Here is a 19,678-nt window from a genome sequence, read left to right as displayed (position 1 = left end):
GTCCTAGATTTATTGGACCTTATGAGATTGTAAAGAGAGTAGGACATGTGGCATATCAACTAGCTTTGCCACCTAAGATGGAAAAGATACATGATGTCTTTCACATTTCAATCATTCAAAGATATAGATCTGATCCCTCTCATATTGTGACACCATAAGAGATTGAGGTTCGATCTGATTTGATTTATGAGGAAGAACCTGCTTTATATTAGCTCACGAAGTGAAACAACTAAGGAATAAGACTATTCATTTAGTTAAAGTTTTATGGAGAAATCACCAGGTAGAGGAAGCAATGTGGGAGCATGAAGATGATATGCGGCATCAGTACCCCCATCTGTTCGTGCAATGAAAATTCGAGGATGATTTTTTAAGGGGGAGATTTGTAACATCCCAAACTATAGGTTAATGACTAAATTGTAAAATTTTAGAATTTGGTGATTAAAGTAGATAATTGAATAGTTCAATGACTTATTTGGAAGGATTGTTAGTAATTATGAAATAAATTAAAGGGTAAAATGGTCATTTAACAAGAAAGATTTTTATTTCCTTATAAGATAAGGAAACCCACGTGGAAGTGAAGAAGGAAAATAAGCTTCTAGAGTTATCTTCTTCTCCCTTCTTCTCCTTGCGTGAAAGCTCAAGGCAAAAGTGAGTTTTCTGGTTAATTGATTATTTGTTGATTTTAAGAGTAGGTTTTGATCCTTAGGTGATACTTAAGCTTAAGGAAAGTTTAAGTTGTCTTAAAATCAAAAGATGAAAAAGTTATAAAATATTAAAGAGAATGGGTTTCAAAGTGAATTTCTGAAAAATAGTTAATGAAAGAACTTTGAGATGGAATTTGACTTGTCATAGGTGTGAATAAGAAGTTATAAGTGTTTGAAATCAGTTTGGATTACATGGAAAATTTATTCAGATTCTTAGTTTTAAGAATCTGAATGATATATGGGAGATAATAAAGTGTTTGAATGATAAAAGTTAGTTAAAATGGTTGTAGTTGAGTTTAGTGGTATGAAAAGAGTTTTATATGAGGAAATTTAGTGAAGAGTTGATGAATTTTCGGGTGAAAAAGTATGTTCTGGGCAGGGTGTATCGGTACACTATAAATGGGTACTGATACACTAAGACCAATTTTGAAGGTGTATCGATACATTAAGGGGAGTACCAATACATGGGAATTTTGAATTGAATTTGGGTATCGATACACCAAAAGTGTATCGGTACATACCTAAAGGAAATTAGAAATTTGGCTTATTAAATTAATTTAAGTTAATAACATCGAAGTATAAGGTTTAGGCTTTTGATAATCATCTTGAAAATTATATTTATGTCGATACAGAGCCTAAACGAGTTCCGGAACAAGTGACAAGTAAGATTGATCGAGGGAAAGGTAATGAGACATAGGTGAGTGCATATGCATAGCATGATTATAGTAGTATATTTAGTTCTAGACTTGTTATAAGTCTAGATTTAATATCTTGATACATGATTACATTATGATACATGACATGAATTCATATTATATGCATTATGTGACAATGTTCTAAGTGAATATGTTTGAAAAGTTACACGAGCTATGTGATAAAGGTAAGAATTTACATGTCTAAGAGATATAAACTATGTGAATTGTGAAAACCTATATTATGTAGATGAGAACTATAGGTATAGTTGGCATGCCAAGAGTATAGGGTCTACGCGGTCCTTTGGGACAATTCTACGTGGTCCTTCAGGACATATATGTATTCTTTGGAACATGTCTGAGGTCTTTTGAGACACCTACTTGATCCTTGGTATATATATATGATTCTTAAGGAATTTCTATGTGGCCCGTATGGATAAATTTTATATGTAACTACGGTGCAATTCTACGCGGCACATCGGTGCAATTTATACGAGTTGTGGTGACAGCATAGTGCACAACCTCACAGTACTCACATACCTCAGGTTCTCAGTATGGTATCATGGGCTAGTGAATTTATTATATGAATTCATTATGGTTAATTTGATCAGATTATGGGTAAGATACATGGTTATGCAAATTGCATGAATTAAATATGTGATTTCATTACATTTCATATTATTATGACTTTTTCATTATGCCTAACTAAGTCTATAACTTAGCGTGTAAGCGTTTTACACGTAGGTACCGAAAAGCAGAAAGATCCAATATAAGCTTAGCATAACAACATATCTCCAGTTGAAGATCAGATCAGAAGTAAATTACACAGTATGTCTTATTATGTGAAAAATAGGTTGGCATGTAAACAAAGTCGTTAAATTAAGTATATATATGCTCTGATTGAGTTTTGTAATGTTTTAAACGTATTTATGTAAATGGTAACTTTAAAGTGATGAAAGTTTAAATTTTTATGAGTTTTATATATGTTGGGCTGAAATTACTGTAGCAGTGCATCGGTACACTGTTACAGTGCATCGGTACACTGTAGCTGTGCATCGATACACATTTTAAATTCGATGTTTTTTTTGCATCGGTACACTATAGTAGTGCATTGGTACACTGTTCACGGTACTATTTAAACAGTGTTGATATTATTCATACAGTACACTTCTATTCATAAGAACATCTTTTGTCTTAAATTTGTTATAACGAAACATAATTCAACATTATATTATCGTATTTTCTTAATATAAGTCCAAACTCCAAATGTTATGTTATTTTGTAAGAATATTATTTTAAAAAAGTCAATGTGACATCTCGGACTCGTATCTTGGTCGGGTATGGGTTGGGGTGTTACAAACAAGGCTAGAATTGTTGCTCAATGCTATACTCAAGAAGAGGGAATTGATTATAATGAAACATATTCTCTCGTAGCTAGGATGGAAGCAATTAGAATGTTATTAGTATTTGCTTGTTTCAATGAATTTCAACTATATCAAATGGATGATAAAAGTGCATTTTTAAATGGTTTTATAAAACAAGATGTGTATGTGGAACAACCTCCTCGTTTTGAAGATTCAAAATTTCCAAATCATGTTTTTAAGTTGACAAAAGCTTTATATGGTTTAAAACAAGCTCCAAGAGCTTGGTATGAAATATTGTCAAACTTTTTAATTGAAAAAGGTTTTTCAAAAGGGAAAGTTGACACTACATTGTTTTTAAAGCGAAAAGGTAAAGATTTATTAGTCTTTCAAATTTATGTTGATGATTTAATATTTGGTTCTACTAATGATGCTCTTTGCAAAGAATTTTCTAAGCTAATGCAGAGTGAATTTGAGATGAGTATGATTGGGGAGCTTTCATTTTTCTTGGGGCTCCAAATCAAGCAAAGAAAAGATGGCATATTTATCAATCAAGCAAAATACATCAAGGATATGCGTAAAAAGTTTGGATTGGAATGTGAAACCCCAAGCCACTCCAATGAGTTCATCTACAAAGTTTGACTAAGATGAAGAAGGTAAATGTGTAGATGTTAAACTTTATAGGTCTTTCATTGGCTTTTTGCTTTATCTAACTGCAAGTAGACCAGACATTATGTTTAGTGTTTGCTTATGTACTAGATTTCAATCATGCCCTAAGGGATCACATCTAAAAGCCATTAAGAGAATCTTTAGATACCTTAAGGACACTCCTAGTTTAGGACTTTGGTATCTTAGAGAATCTAGCTTTATCATGCATGCCTTCTCTGATACGGATTATGGAAGATGCAAAATAGATAGTAAAAGCACCTCCTGTACTTGTCAATTCCTAGTAAATATGTTGATTTCTTGGTTTTCAAAGAAACAAAATAGTGTTTCATTATCTTCCACTAAAGTGGAATATATTTCAGCCGGTAGTTGTTGCGCACAAGTTTATGGATGAAACAACAACTTTTAGACTATGAAATTAAAGTTAGTACCATACCTATCAAGTGTGACAACACTAGTGTTATTTGTCTCACTAAAAATCCCATCCAACACTCTAGAACTAAACACATTGAAATTAGACATCATTTTATTAGAGATCATGTCACTAAGGGAGATGTAGTTCTAGAATTTGTTGATACTTTGCATCAAATAGCTTATATTTTTACAAAACCTTTAGACAAAGAAAGATTTTGGACACTTAGAAGATGATTAGGTTTAACTGACCTACCTTGACTTAGTGTTTAAAATGATTTTAGCACTTTTAATTAGAAAATGAAAAATGCTTATAAAAATAACATTTTTGAATGCCTTCTATGCTAATAGTTAGGGGGAGTTTATGATCTTTAGTGAAAAATAATAATATGTTCAAATAAATTTTAAGGATAATTTTGATTGATTGAACATAGTTAATTTTCGAAATATGAGTTGTCAATGCCACTAGAGCTCATTAATTTAGCATTCTAAGAGTTTAAATGCATATTTTTTACATTTTTGTGCACTAGGTATCGATACCCCATAAAAAGGTATCGATGCCCCCTTGCTAGGTATCGATACTGCTTCAACGTGTATCGATACCCTTGTTGAAATTGTATCGATACCCCTAGATGGGTACTGATACCCCCTATCGAGTTTAGGCTTAAAATCCCTAAAATCTTTATTTTTGCTCAAACCCTCACTAAAAACACTCACCGCCGTTTTGCTCTCAAAACCCCCAAATCTCCATATTACTCAAAACCTTCGATTACAAGTCGGATTTCATTTGTTTTTCAACTCGTAATCCTGCTAGCATCATCAAATTAGTGCAAACAACAACAAAATTCACTCAATCTCAAAATTTCAAGGTAATTTTTCTAAAATCACTATTTTATTGATCTTTGAACATATAACTAGTTTTTGTTAGTTCTATTTCGAAATAGATATCGGGCATTTGATAGATTATAGTTTAGAACTAGAATCTATAACTAATTTCATCAAAATCACAAGATTTTTCAAAAAAATTTTAAAAAAAATAATGTTTTGTTTTTAAATTATTGTTTTTGATTTAATTATGTTGTTTTTAAATGAAAACTATACATATAATGATTTTTCAAACCTAGTTTTAAAATAGTTTTAAAAATTGAAAATTAGGTTATTTATTAGAGAATCTTGAATATTGAGGACTCATATTGAGTTTTGGGATTGATAATTGTTGCATACATGTGTTTTAAAATTATATGTACTCTTATTCTGATTTCGTAAACCATGTCTCACACTAAAAGCCCTAGGACATCGTCTAGTCGATCAAACTGACTTCCAAACCGACCTACAAATACACTTCCTATTACTCCAAGAAATCCAAATCTAAATGAACCCGATATGACAATATGAAACTTGTGTTTTAATGAACCTGGCCGCCGGGAAAATCTCTACACTAGGTTTGTTAACCTCTTCGAGTCTTATAAAATTCGGGAAGAGCGTATCCTTCTCTTCAAGCCATGATTGATATGAAATTTAAATATCTTACTACCCTCCAAGAATGCTAATTTGATAAATTATTTCAACTTGAACCAGTTATTTACCAACAATTTGTTCGCATTTTCTATTCCAATGAGATATGCATCCAAAATGAGTCCCAAACCACCATCTAGTCGATCAAACTGACCTCCAAACCGTCCTCCAAATACACTTCCTATTCCTCCAAGAAATCCAAATCTAAATGAACCCAATATGACAATACGAAACTTGTGTTTTAATGAACCTGGCCGCCGGGAAAATCTCTACACTAGGTTTGTTAACCTCTTCGAGTCTTATAAAATTCGAGAAGAGCGTATCCTTCTCTTCAAGCCATGATTGATATGAAATTTAAATATCTTACTACCCTCCAAGAATGCTAATTTGATAAATTATATCAACTTGAACCAGTTGTTTACCAATAATTTGTTCGCATTTTCTATTCCAATGCGATATGCATCCAATATGAGTCCCAAACCGCCACAGTAGGTATTATGTCTTATCTCTTAGACCAATACATTTATATTGACTCGGACTACATAGCTAACACATTTGGTCTAGATAATAACAGTTTAGATAATGAGCAAGAAATAGTAGGTACTCCTTACCAAGCAAAGTCGAGTGTGAGTGTGTTAGATCACCACGAACGATTTCTTCATCTGATCATCCCTTGGTGGTTTAGACCATCCGGATGCAAATACTCCACTCTTAGAGCTTTAGACCTATGGTGGATATATTGTATCAGAAAAATAGGAAAATAAACCTACCACAAATTATCTTTGTCGAACTCGTTGAAACCGTAAACAATGTCCCTTCTAAAAGCGTAGAAACTTTAGTTTACGATTGTTTTCTTAGTAATATGTTTATCAAAGCCAATCTTAAGGTAGATCTTGATGTATCCATCCCTCTTAGCACCCAAATCAATCTAAAAACTTTGCATAAATCAGGATGAAGCGGTGACAAGGATCAATGGGTTCGATCAACACAGAAAACTTTGGGTGCTAGCTCTTCATGAGCTGCTCCGGCTAATGATCCAGAGCTTGATGAACTTCTTCGGGATGTCGATGTTCCCATTAACATAGCTAAGGATGAGCCAGCACAGGAAGGGAGTTCGATGCCTCCATACTTTAGCTCATTCATGGAGATATTGGATATGAGGTTTGCATCAATAAAGCCCCACTTGACTACTATAGGGATTCAACAATTGGAGAATCAACAAGAAATTTGAGCTAACCGCGAAGCAATGAATAATCGATTCAATGCTATGGACGAGAGACTCGATGTGCTTACATGAGATGTGTCTAATATATGGGCACATCTATCTCCTCCTGATCCTCCGATGGATGATTGACCTCGACTTGCTAGTTTTCTTAGGTTGAATTTGAACTTAATTGTTAAAACATTTTGAATGATTTGGATGGTTGTTTGAATATTTTATTTGTATTTTGGATTTTGGATGTTTGTGTTTTGAATGGTTTGAATGTTTAATTTAAACTTAATGTTTATGTTAAATTCATTAATTTTTTACATCATTTACATCTTAGTTAAATTATGACAAATTACCATTACAAATTGTTTATGAATATTGATTAAGGACTAATGGCTAATATTCTCTTGACTTTGATCTTAGCAGCTATATCTATAAATAAATCAATTGTTTATGATATAGTAAGGAGGAGTGGGAGTAAATTTTTCAAAAAAGATTTTTCAAAAGAAAATCTTAAAATTTCTAAAAAGTTTTGTTATATCAAAAATGGGGAGATTGTTGAAAACATTTTGGTGTTTTGATATAACAAATAAAGTAGTAATAAATTTTAATATTTTATATTCAATTCCAAAAATAATATTCGATCAAATTAATCGAATATCACATATATTACTCCAAATTTTCAAATGTCAATTTTACTCCTTACTTAAGTGAAAATTTGTGTTTCAATCTTAAAACATTTTTGAAATAATTTTTACAAAGTATTTCGAACCAAAATTGAGCCAAAAATGAGTTTTAAATATGGAGGTATTGATACCCTCTTAAGAGGTACCGATACCCTCTTAAGAGGTACTGATACCCCTCATATTTCGAATACAAAAAGGGTATGGATACCCCATAGGGTACCGATACCCCTATACAAAAAGTTATCGATACCTAGCTCAAAGGTATCGATACCTCTTATGTTGATTTTGGCTCCGAAAAAAACTGATTGCCCAATGGGTACCGATACCCGTAAGAGGTACCGATAGCCCTAGTCTTATAACAGTCGAAATATTTGAATTTTACACAGGATGTATCGATACCCCTTGAAGGTGTACCTATATCCCTACGCTCTCAATAGCTTTTTGAAGTAGAATTCACACCACAATGGCTCTATTGACTTCACCAATGATCCCCAATGTTCAAAACTCATCCAAGGTGTATTTAAACAAGTTCTGAAGCCTATGATCAAAAATAATTGAGAAAGAATCAAGAGAGAAAGCTTCAAACATCAAGTTTGAGAAATTCAAGCCAATTTTCATTCAATATTCATTTTGCTTTCAAGACACATTTTGTGTTCAATTATATTCATCTTTGAGTGTTATTTCCTTCTTCTAGAATTGTGCAAACAATCTACCTTGTGAGGTTTTTCTATAAATTATAAGCATATCAGACTTATGTATTCATTTGATGTTACCTCCCGATGTAATGAGCATGTTGTTGTTTGAAGGGAACAAATTATCCATCTCATATTTATAGTGGAGCCAAAATTGAAATTGAAATTCAAACTCAAATTAAAATTGAAATTGAAATTGAAAACTGCATAAATGATTCCTATTGTTCAATTAACATGCGTTATCTTCCAAAAAGCAGGGAAAGACAATACTGATTCAGTTCAAAGATGAGTTGGTTCACAGAAATAAAACATTCACATGGAAGACAAGATGAGATAGTTAGATTGTATTCTTTACACCGCCCCATCCAAATGGAATATTTACTGTGTAAGTTTTAAAATACACGGTTTTTGTTTTATAGGTTTCAGTACATTTAAATTGAAAATAGTGCATTATGTGTATGGAATGAAAATATACAGACAATATAAGTAAACCAAACATACATACAAAATATTGTTATACATAACAATGTTCTAATAGTCTACCCACAATGAAATTAATCTGAATAAAAAGGGTTATTTCTGACAAAGTCCGAAACATTAGGCGCCTTCGACAAATTATCCAAATACTCGCGTATGTTTCCGCCTTTTGCTGAGGACATATATAAATAATTGCAATTATCAAATGAATCATGTGCAATTTTACTAATAATAAACCAATTTCATGTAAGTAGACAAAAATTCGTGTCATACCTAAAACATTGTCCTCCCAATATGAAGCGTCAATGGGATGTGGACATATGTAACTGTATTTCTATATAAATACATAAATTGTTAATCAAACAATGTATAAACATATATCTTAACAGAAAAAACATATGGCAAACATGTAATTTACCATATTATAAACCATTTTTCCACTTAATCATCGACCAACAGTGTAGTTAGGGCGCTAAATTGAGGAAACGCATTCCAAACATCATGGAGATCTTTACAGTATGTAACACTATCTTTTTTTTGGTAATTCCCTTGATCCTGTTTATACAGACAGTTGGACATAAATTTCTAGGAATCATAAACAAATAAAAGTAAGCAAAGTATAATGACATTCATCTTACCCAAATGAATACAAAGTGGTCACACAATAAAGGTAGTTTGTGAAGTACACGATCAATGTTATGCCCGAGATTGTTAACAATTTCGAAGATTAACACCTAATTGTAGATTATCCATTTTTCTATAGTAATTCAATTGCTTAACAGTGCTTACCTCTTCTTGGAAGACCAAATGGCAATGAAAAATTTTTCTAAACAAAAATGAAGAAATTCATATACTCTTGGTCTCAATATAAAATGACATTAAAACCTTTTGGTCTCGGTATAAAATTTTCTAAACATCTACAACATGAATAAAAATGACATTAAAGTTGTACTCTTATAGGTTAAGATAATGTATAGAAATGAACAAATTTAAAACCTTTTGGATTTCTTTAGAAGTAGGCAAGGACTCCATTAACATAAAAAATGACAAGTTTTCTTGTCAGTGGTGTTGCAGACACGATATACTTGTTTGGATCTTCATTGTCATCGTCATCATCTATAATGTAATCAACTTCATTTAGCAATTAGTTGTCCACCGCTGTTATAAGAAAAGCAAATACATTTTATAACATGAAAATTTTTAGAACATAAATAATGAATTACCTAACACGTTTAATATCGTTGACGGAATTCGTTACGTAAACTAGAGACTTCATCACGTAATGATGAAATATCGGCTTGCATTTCCTCGAGTTGATCATTAATGTGGCCCACACGAGAATCAAAATGCTCTAAAAAATTCACCATGTATTTAAACATTATCTTCACTGTAATATCCTCTCCAACTGTAGCATCTTTCATCGGAGCGTGTTTCGTCGGTTGGTGGTCGTCATGGCCAATGGGGTCCAATTGCTCTTTCTCTTGTTCTACTCCAATTCCATCTTTTTTACTCTAACCGACATTTTCAATAAATTCGTATCCCGCTCTAGTCATGGATAACATGTCAATCTTACGGGATAATCGAATAGGGGAGTCAAGCGAAAAATCAACTTCACTCTTCTTCAATATATGGGTAATGACACGTCCATATGGTAGTGAAGTTGTGATAGAATCTCCCTTTCTAACTATATTAAGAATTTTCTAAAATATCAGTTGTGGAATGTTTGGAGCGGTTTTGGAGCTATACTTTGCTAACCACCAATAATCATAATCTCGAAGTACGAAAAAATTTCCCCCATAAGGCCGAATAAACCAAGTGAGCATTTTGTGAAACACTCTGGCCTCCACATCTAGGTGAATGGGCCTATTTCTGTCAACACATTTTATTGACACCTATACCCGCAACAATAGATTCTGGAGATATATATATATCATTCCCCATGACATGCGTATAAATTTCGATGATGTTATTCCTATTAGGCTCACGATAGAATGAAACATTATTGTAGAACACTCTAACTAGGTTTGGGAAATATTTTGGTTCTAAACCAAGAAATTCAAGCCAACCCCAAGATGTAAATATCGATTTAAAACTAAAATTATATTTTTCATCGAACATAAAATCCCTACCAATAACACATTCGGGACAAATTTTTCTTACTTTGAAATGTCGATGACATTTTTCTTTCTCCTCATCGGTTCTAAAGTTGTTTGTATCAAATGACCTGATTTGGTCAGAATCCCTTACCTGAGAAGAAGAGCTTGTTTGAGAATAAGGTTTTTCTTGAGAAGAACTGCGCCTCAGATGTTTTGGAGCCATTTTTAGGCGTGGATGATGTTACATGGAACACAAGCAAGTTAAGGAAAAATAGTCAAATCCTAAATCAATAAAACCCTAATTTAGGGCAAAAGTTGCAAGGGATAATTTAGGAAGCTTGAATGGTGCAATATTTTTGAACGGTGGTATCATCGGAGTGGAAGAGTTCTCTTCTTCCTTTTGGGTTTATGGTTTTCGATATAGAGGGGAGGATCGATTCTTTTTCTTTTAAATAATGAAGACCAAAAAACACGCGTGGTTGGTTTGTTTATAGGTTAATAGTAATGAAACCGGTTAAATTTTTTTAACTTAACCGGTTAATATCCTAATATCGGTAATTGTGTTGAAAGTATTAGTGTTTTCATATTATAGCAAAAGTATCGATACTTAAGTATCGACACATATACAAAAAGTATCGATACTTTATGTTTACGTATTTTGTCATTAAACTGATATATTTTTACCACTTACATTATAAATTTACCTATAACTTTAAAGTAATTGGTTTCGAAGTTTTAAGAATCGATACTTTTGATATGTGTATCAATACTTTCTGCGTGCATCTAGTTTGGGAAGCATACTGGAAAAACGTATCGATAAACATACAAAAACTATCAAAACTTTATGTTAATGTATTTTGTCATTAAACCAGAATATATTTACCGCTTACATTGTAAATTTACCTATTACTTTAAAGTAATCAGTTTTGAAGTTTTAAGAATCGATACTTTTAATATGTGTATCGATACTTTCTGCGTGCATCTAGTTTGGGAAGCATACTAGAAAAAACTGTCGATACACATACAAAAAGTATCGATATTTTATGTTAAAGTAATTTGTCATTAAACTGGTATATTTTTACCGCTAACATTGTAAATTTACCTATTACTTTAAATTAATGGGTTTCGCAGTTTTAAGAATCGATACTTTTCATATGTGTATCGATACTTTCTGCGTGCATCTTGTTTGGGAAGCATACTTGACAAAAAGTATCGATACAAACACAAAAAGTATCAATACTTTATGTAGAAGTATTTTGTCATTAAACTGGTATATTTTTACTGCTAACATTGTAAATTTACCTATTTCTTTAAATTAATTGGTTTCAAAATTTTAAGAATCGATATGTTTTATACGTGTATCGATAATTTCTGCGTAAATATCGTTTGGTAAGCATATTGAACAAAAAGTATGGATACATATACAATAAGGATCGAAACTTTATGTTTACGCATTTTGTCATTAAACTGGTATATTTTTACCTCTTATATTGTAAATTTACCTATTACTTTAAAGTAATAAATGTTGAATTTGATACTTATTAATTATACATACCTAAATATGTCCTAAGAAATTAATGTTGTGCCCACTTTTCAACTACCATATCCTAATATAATTGAAAGCACCACTGAACCATGTTGTTTTATGAACCTCTACTTACTTACATCTACATCTACTTCTATTGGGACCACTGAACTTTCCTAAAACAAGAAAATAGTTTTCGTACTTTTGAACCAATAGTTATGGATCATATTGCATCAGACAATGTTAAGCCAACCGAAGAATTCCATGAAGTACTTATTGTTGATGAATCTGAAAGATTGGTTGGTCAGCTCTTCTCTTCACGTGAGGAAGCTTGAGACTTTTACAAGGAATAAGCGCGAAAACATGGTTTTAGTGAACGTCAGGGAACAACACACATTGATAAGGAAGGGAATGTGAAGACACAAGAATTTTTGTGTTCAAAAGAAGGGTTTCGAGTATCCAAAGTCAATAATGTTGATCATCAATGTGCTCATACACTAGTCACAAAAACCAGATGCAAGGCAAAAGTCTTCATTATAGCAACAAAAATAATTGATCAGTGGGTTCTAAGTAAGTCTTTTCAAGAATATAATTATACATTGTACACAACAGCTATGACATCATTTATGCGTTCAAATAGAGTTGTGAGTAAGGCTGATGTGGATGAGGCAACATCATTGAAAGACATCGGTGTTGGGACATCACAAGTAATGAATTATTTATCGCATCAGGGAGGGGGTTATCATAATGTTGGATTTACACATAAAGACCTATACAATGCACTTCAAAGAGGTAAAGCAAAGGAAATCGTCAATGGTGATTTCAATTGCTTACTTTGATTATAAGAAATATGATGATCTCGAGTTTTTTATGACATACTCGGAAGATAAATCAGGGGCATTGTATAATCTTATTTGGGTTGATTCTACATCGAGATCAGATTAAACGTGCTTCAGTGATGTAATTGCGTTCGACATAACGTACAAAGATAATTTGTATGGTTTACCAATTATGCCTATTGTCGATGTCAATCATCACTATAACACAATAGTGTTTGCAACTGCCATAATCGCTGACGAAACATCTCAATCTTTCGAGTGGGTGCTGAAGAATGTTTTAGAAGCCATGATGAATAAATCACCTATTTCAGTTGTCACCGATGAGGATAGGGCAATGCAGAGGGCTATCAAATCTATTATCCCTTTTTTTAAGCATAAATTATGTTCTTGGCATCTTTCTCTTAATGCACAAGCTAACATTGGTAACCCCAAATTTACAGCAGTATTCTCAAAATGCATGGCTTCCTGGTAGACAACAGAGGAATTTGATACTCAATGGCGTTCAATTGTTTTGGAATTCAATGTCGAAAAGCATTCATGGGTGATTGAGAAGGGAAATACTCGGTACTTATGGGCACAAGCATATCTAAATGATCATTTTTTGCCAATATTCGCTCAACACAAAGGTGTGAGTCTATGAATTCTTCACTCACAGTAGCACTGAAAAACAAGAAGACATATTTAGATTTTGTTCGTGTAGTTGAAGAAGGAATTAGTAGAATGCATAAGTGGATTACTTAACTTCCCAGACAAATCCCTTCCAGATCACAAAACTAATTGACCTTGAAAGCCATGCTGCTGAAATTTATACGAGCAAATCATTTCGTTTGTTCTGAGAATAACTTCGACGGGAGACATTGTACCGGCTTAAGAAGAGATTCACTCCTTATCAGTTGAATGTCAAAATTATATTTTGACAAAGTACAAAGAAAAAAACAAGAGATTTGAAATCAGTTTTGATGTCGGTACGTAAACCTTAACATGCTCGTATAAAAAATTCAAGACCGTAGAAATTCCATCTCGCCATCAACTTCATGTTTTGAAGTACTTGGATTACACATCTTTGCCTAAGTCTTTGATTCTAAGTAAGTGGACTAAGGATGTGAAGGCTTGTGCACCAAGTTTTGTTGACTTAAATATCCCCCAAAAGTAATGCAAATGGAAATGTTCGCTTCTCTATGTGCAACGTCAAGTCGGTTATGATGCATTGCATCAAAGACAGATGTGTCTTTCAAAACTGCAAGAGATGAGATGAAAAGACTAACGGCAGAATTTGAAAACTCATTTAGTTTAAATGATTCAGTCAACCAAAGCAGTGTAGTAAACAACGTTCACGACCCTAAACGAAAACAACAAAAGCGAAAAGAATGAGCAAAGAACAAGGTCGATAATAAAATTAGGCGATGTGGGTTCTAAAACGGCGAGGGACATAACAAACTAACATGTCCTCAAGTCAAGCTCAGTTTGGAAACAAGCACATATCCTACATCAACTGATTATTTTTAAGACAGAATGGAATGGTCGACTGGTCTCGCAAATGAAGACAATGATGTGAGTTACTATATCTATTTTACTATGATGTCTTTAATTTTCAATGCTTATTTATAATTTCAATCTGTCTATTATGTTTCAGGACAATGACGATATTTTGAATATTACAAGTCCTAATCTATATATATCGTAAGTATCAGCATAACTCGTGGTATGTATAACAAACATGTACAACAACATGTTGCTAACTTTCCTCATCTCATACATAATTTCATTCACATAAAAAATTATAATTCACATACAAAATTTGGCTTACATCATTACATATGTTTTTTCATGTGTCTCATGCAAACCACTGTCAACGCATCTCTCCTTGTATTTTGATCATGGCTTATGAGATCTTTTAATATTCTTATACGGTCCCAATCTCCAACAACCTATATTCAAATTGTCAGTATATTAACCACAGCAATCAATCTACGACTTTTAACATTTTAACCACAAAGTAATTTTTCATTCCACTTACCAAATGATCCGTTGACCCTCTAGCAACAATCCTTTCCATCCGCATAATCACATAAATGTCGCAATCATGTCTGTTAAAAAATTTGAATACTACACATGTCAAATATGAAACCCACATAAATTGTGCGTTCAATTTATACTAACATTACATACACATTCAATTGTGTATTCATATTATGCTCCACAAATTTGAAATCTTTCAATGAGACCTTCAGATGCCCACATGCATTTACAAAAATGTATTTCTTAATATATTTATCAAATATGGTCATCTACGTGAAAAAATATCAAGTTATATTACAAACAAATTATGCATTATAAATTATATTTTCCTTTCATACATACCAATTTCCTAGCATCTTTTACTCTCTTTTTGGCCCTTGGCGTTGTAAATAGACTATCGTAAACTGTTGCAACACAAGAAACCATATCCAACACCAACATATACCAATGGGAAGCATTTTCGTTTATTTTCATAAGGATCTGCAATAAATGTCACACTCAATTTGTCAAAATTCAACATTTCTTTATAAATAATTACATACAAAACACCATTTGCAATTCGAATAGTATTTTACCGTGTCACAGTCGGTTAATTTCGATTAGTCTTTCAATATCATCTCCTAAAAGCCCGCAACATGGTCAACACATGCCATTTCATCCAACGCCATATTCTGCATTTCCTCGACAATCATTATTAATTGACCATTTATAGTACTACTTTTCAACATTTATTAATTTAACTCACCGCTAAGTTGTATGGAATGTAGTCAATCTTCCGATTCCCCAGTATCTTATTCGAATCATAAAACAACACCCAATTGACCAAATCAATAACCTAACAAAGTTAATTATACAATAACAACATATTCACTAGGTTTTAACAATTTATACTTTCTACTTACCACACCGCTAACCCATGCCATAGGCTTTAACGTTGCAATGTCGGATATTGTGGCGTATTGATTTCCCATTTGGATTACAACATCTTTGTATGAAGAATTTGGACTAATATTTTGTCATGAAATATTTAAATATCATTCACAAAGCAATATATATCACTGACCTCGATTGTAACCCACTGTTCCATATATATTCACACTTTCCACTTTCATATGCACCAATTTCTCTTGGTATTTTCACTTTTTCAACCTACAATTTTTCTTACAAATATTAGTCACAACACAATAATAAAAATCAAATTTAGTTTTATTTTATTCAGCTTACCTTCTGTTTCTTCTTCTTAGGTCCAGGACATTCTAAATCCAGCTCAGCATCGATTACAATCTCAAGTGTTTGCATAACATTAACATCCTTCCTCCTCACTTCATCCATCTTTTCTTCTTAATCTTTTTTAAATTCATCGTATTTTTCCTCCATATAACTCTTCATATCTTTTATTTTAGCCTTCACTTTTTCCCCTTCATCCAATTTTTTTTCAACCACTCCTATCACCCCCTTAAATTTATCCCTCAATTCCACCACTTCTTTCACTACTCTATCAAATTTTCCACCCACTTCCCCCTTAAGGCTCTCAATTGCCTCTTTGATTCTGGATTGTCTTTGCAAACAATTAGAAACGGTTTTTTTTAGCTCCGCCAACTTATCCATCGAAATGTCAAATTTACTTGAACTGCCCTGACCATAATCCCCCTGCTGCCTTCTCTTCTTCCTCCTCTTCCACCTCATCTTCCTCCTCTACCTCCTTGCCAACAACCTTCAAAATTAAATTAAAATATTAATACATAGGATTATATTCTTAATATTATATCTTTCCAACTTCAACTTCGTCATCACTCTAACTACTTCTTCCTTCCCCCATGCACGGATACGTGCCACTCCGGTTCTTTAAAAAGCTGACACATTTGCACAGTCAGACCAAAAATCAAACAATACAACATGCATTTATAATGAAAATTATCATTTTATATAATAAATATACTTACAAGTTTTCTAACCCAACACATCCTTCAACTTATTTACCTCTAAGATTGAAATGCACCCTTTGAGGTATGTCTGGCTTCGGCCCTTTTGAAATCTGATTATTGATTCAATCAATCTGACATGGACATATTCAGCCCAATTCAATGCACCTTTCAAGCCTTCATCACAAATCAACTTCACATTGTCCTTTCTCGGGGATATATCATTCATTGGAAAAAGAAAGATTGCGATAATGTACAATAGTACTCAGGACTTCAAGTTATCTCCGTCGTAAGCTCCTCTTTTAATTTCCTCTTAAAGTCCAACATATGTCACCTTGGGCTTTAAATCATATTTCATAGCAAGTGCTTTCCAGTTCTTCGTCTTAATGACTTCTTTAACGCTATTGCCTTTATCTTCTAGCCCCAAGACAGTTACATGGAACCCCCAAAAGAAATAAATAATCACCATATTTAACTCTACATTTTTGTACATCGAATTCCTCCATCAACGATCAACATAATTCCCTCTGAATTGGTTGATCTCTTACTCCGATCAAATTTACAAACCCTATTTCTTCCAACACATGAATTTTATTCTTCTCCTTCAGGTGTTCAATTATGGAGTTCAGTTTTTTATGCTACACCTTGTCGACACTTCCTACATTTTTTAAAAATATATAATGTTAGTGTTCTTATATATCGTTTATCACGATATTTACAAGTTTAATGAATATTTTCTTTTCATGTGCTTTCCTCCAAGCTTTGTATTGTTGTCTATCCTTTTTGGACCGTGTCGCGTACGGTTCCTTCTCAGCTTCACTCATCGACTTCCATTTCTCCAACACCTCATGTTTCACCTGAAATTAAGCATAAATGTTTCTCAATCAATACATTAACGCTAAATAATACTCAATGTCAATTTCATTTTACATACTGAACCAATATTGTGATTACCAACTTCCTTAATCCTTTAGCATTCAATCATACTGTCAACATTTAAAGTTTTTAATCAATTTAAAGTACTTAAATACTTTAATCCAATTATCATTTCAACAACAATTGTATAAATACATTGATACTTACTAGAAGTACATATATCTACCCAGTGGTTGCTTTCGATTTACTTCATTGTTGATACTCTTGGACTCCATTTTAATGTCATCTTCGCGAACAACAATTGCAAGATCCATTGACTTCATTTTTCCTTCATATATCAGTTTACCAACATTCAAGCATTAAATTAACACAAATCAAATCAAATACAAGTTACATACAATTTATTCAATATACAAGTATCGATAACTAATCTTATAGTAAAACAGTTTCCTTCAAAGGAATGGGAATACTCTCTACTACAGGTATCGAAACATTTACACAACCTACAGTTTAATTTTCTACCTATACTACTATATAAAAGTATTGATATTTATTTTCTACCTAGAATATCACTTTCTAACTCTAATCAGTCACAAATCCTTCTTTACTTCAAAAACCCTAAACTCATAAACCCTAATCCCTATTTCTAAATATTGTAATACTAAAAAACTAGGGTTTGCTTCAAAGGAATGGGAACACTCTCTACTATAAGTATCGGTACATTTATACAACCTACAATATCATTTTCTACCTATAATATTATATAAAAGTATGGATATTTATTTTTTATGTAGAATGTCATTTTCTACCTGTAATCGGTCTCAAAAACTAGGGTTTGCTTCAAAGGAATGGGAACTCTCTACTATAGTATCGGTACATTATACAACCTACAATATCATTTTCTACCTATAATATTATATAAAAGTATGGATATTTATTTTTTATGTAGAATGTCATTTTCTACCTGTAATCGGTCTCAAATGCTTCTTTACTTCAAAAACCCCAAACCCATAAAAACCCCTATTTTCGATTACTGCAATACTAAAAAACTAGGGTTTCGATAACGTACTTTTCGATTCGACTGTAGCAACAAACAAACAACTACGCTTTCAAAAACGCCTTCCTTCTATTTCGCAGCAATTAATATGCTCCGATTTCGAAAACTACGGCCGTGTTCTATCTATTTTCAGAGGAAATGTAGATATGTCTTTGATATTTTAACTGGATATGTTATTTATATTTAATCGATACAATTACCCAATTCTCGATATTTTTGTGTAAGGTGTCGATACTTTCGATACGTTTTCATTTTTTTCTTTTAAAAGTATCGATAATATGATACATATACTTATAAAAGTAGTGATACCTTCAACATATTCGGTAGCGCTTTACCGGTTTTGTCGTATTAAAACTGGTTTTGTCAAATTTTAACATGTTATATTGTCATGTATCGATACATGTTTATAAAGTATCAATACTTTATAGGGGCTATTATTGTAATTCTTTTAAATTCCTAAAGTATCTATAATTTGGTGCATATACTTAGAAAAGTATCGATACAAATTTCAACAATTCTGGCATCTCTACCGGTTTTGTCAAATTGAAACTGATCTTGTCAAACTTCAACTTGTTATATTATTATGTATCAATACTTATGTGCAAGGTATCGATACCTACCGATAAGCTAAGTTTGTCGGTTGCAAAATTTTTAAATATTTTTTCATGATTTCCACCTAGAACATTATTATTACTCAACATTTCTGATAACGTTAAACTGAAAAAAAGAGGAAGGAATGCACTCTGCCATGCAGAGGAAATCCGTCCTTAGCAGACTGCTCCTTCAGGCCGTTTTGGGACCACTGTCAGGGGACACGGGTGGAAGCTTGACGGAGAAATCACGTGTTGTTGTCTATGGGATTGTTGATGCGGAAGCATCTGCGTCGTTGGGGCACTTTTGGTCCATGAAACAAATGATTGAGAAGATCGG

This window comes from Hibiscus syriacus, unplaced genomic scaffold (assembly GCF_006381635.1).
Source record: "Hibiscus syriacus cultivar Baekdansim isolate YM2019G1 unplaced genomic scaffold, ASM638163v2 tig00112289_pilon, whole genome shotgun sequence".
NCBI classification, from domain to species: domain Eukaryota; kingdom Viridiplantae; phylum Streptophyta; class Magnoliopsida; order Malvales; family Malvaceae; genus Hibiscus; species Hibiscus syriacus.
The sequence above is the reverse complement of the archived record's forward strand: the minus strand, read 5'-3'. Positions refer to the sequence as shown.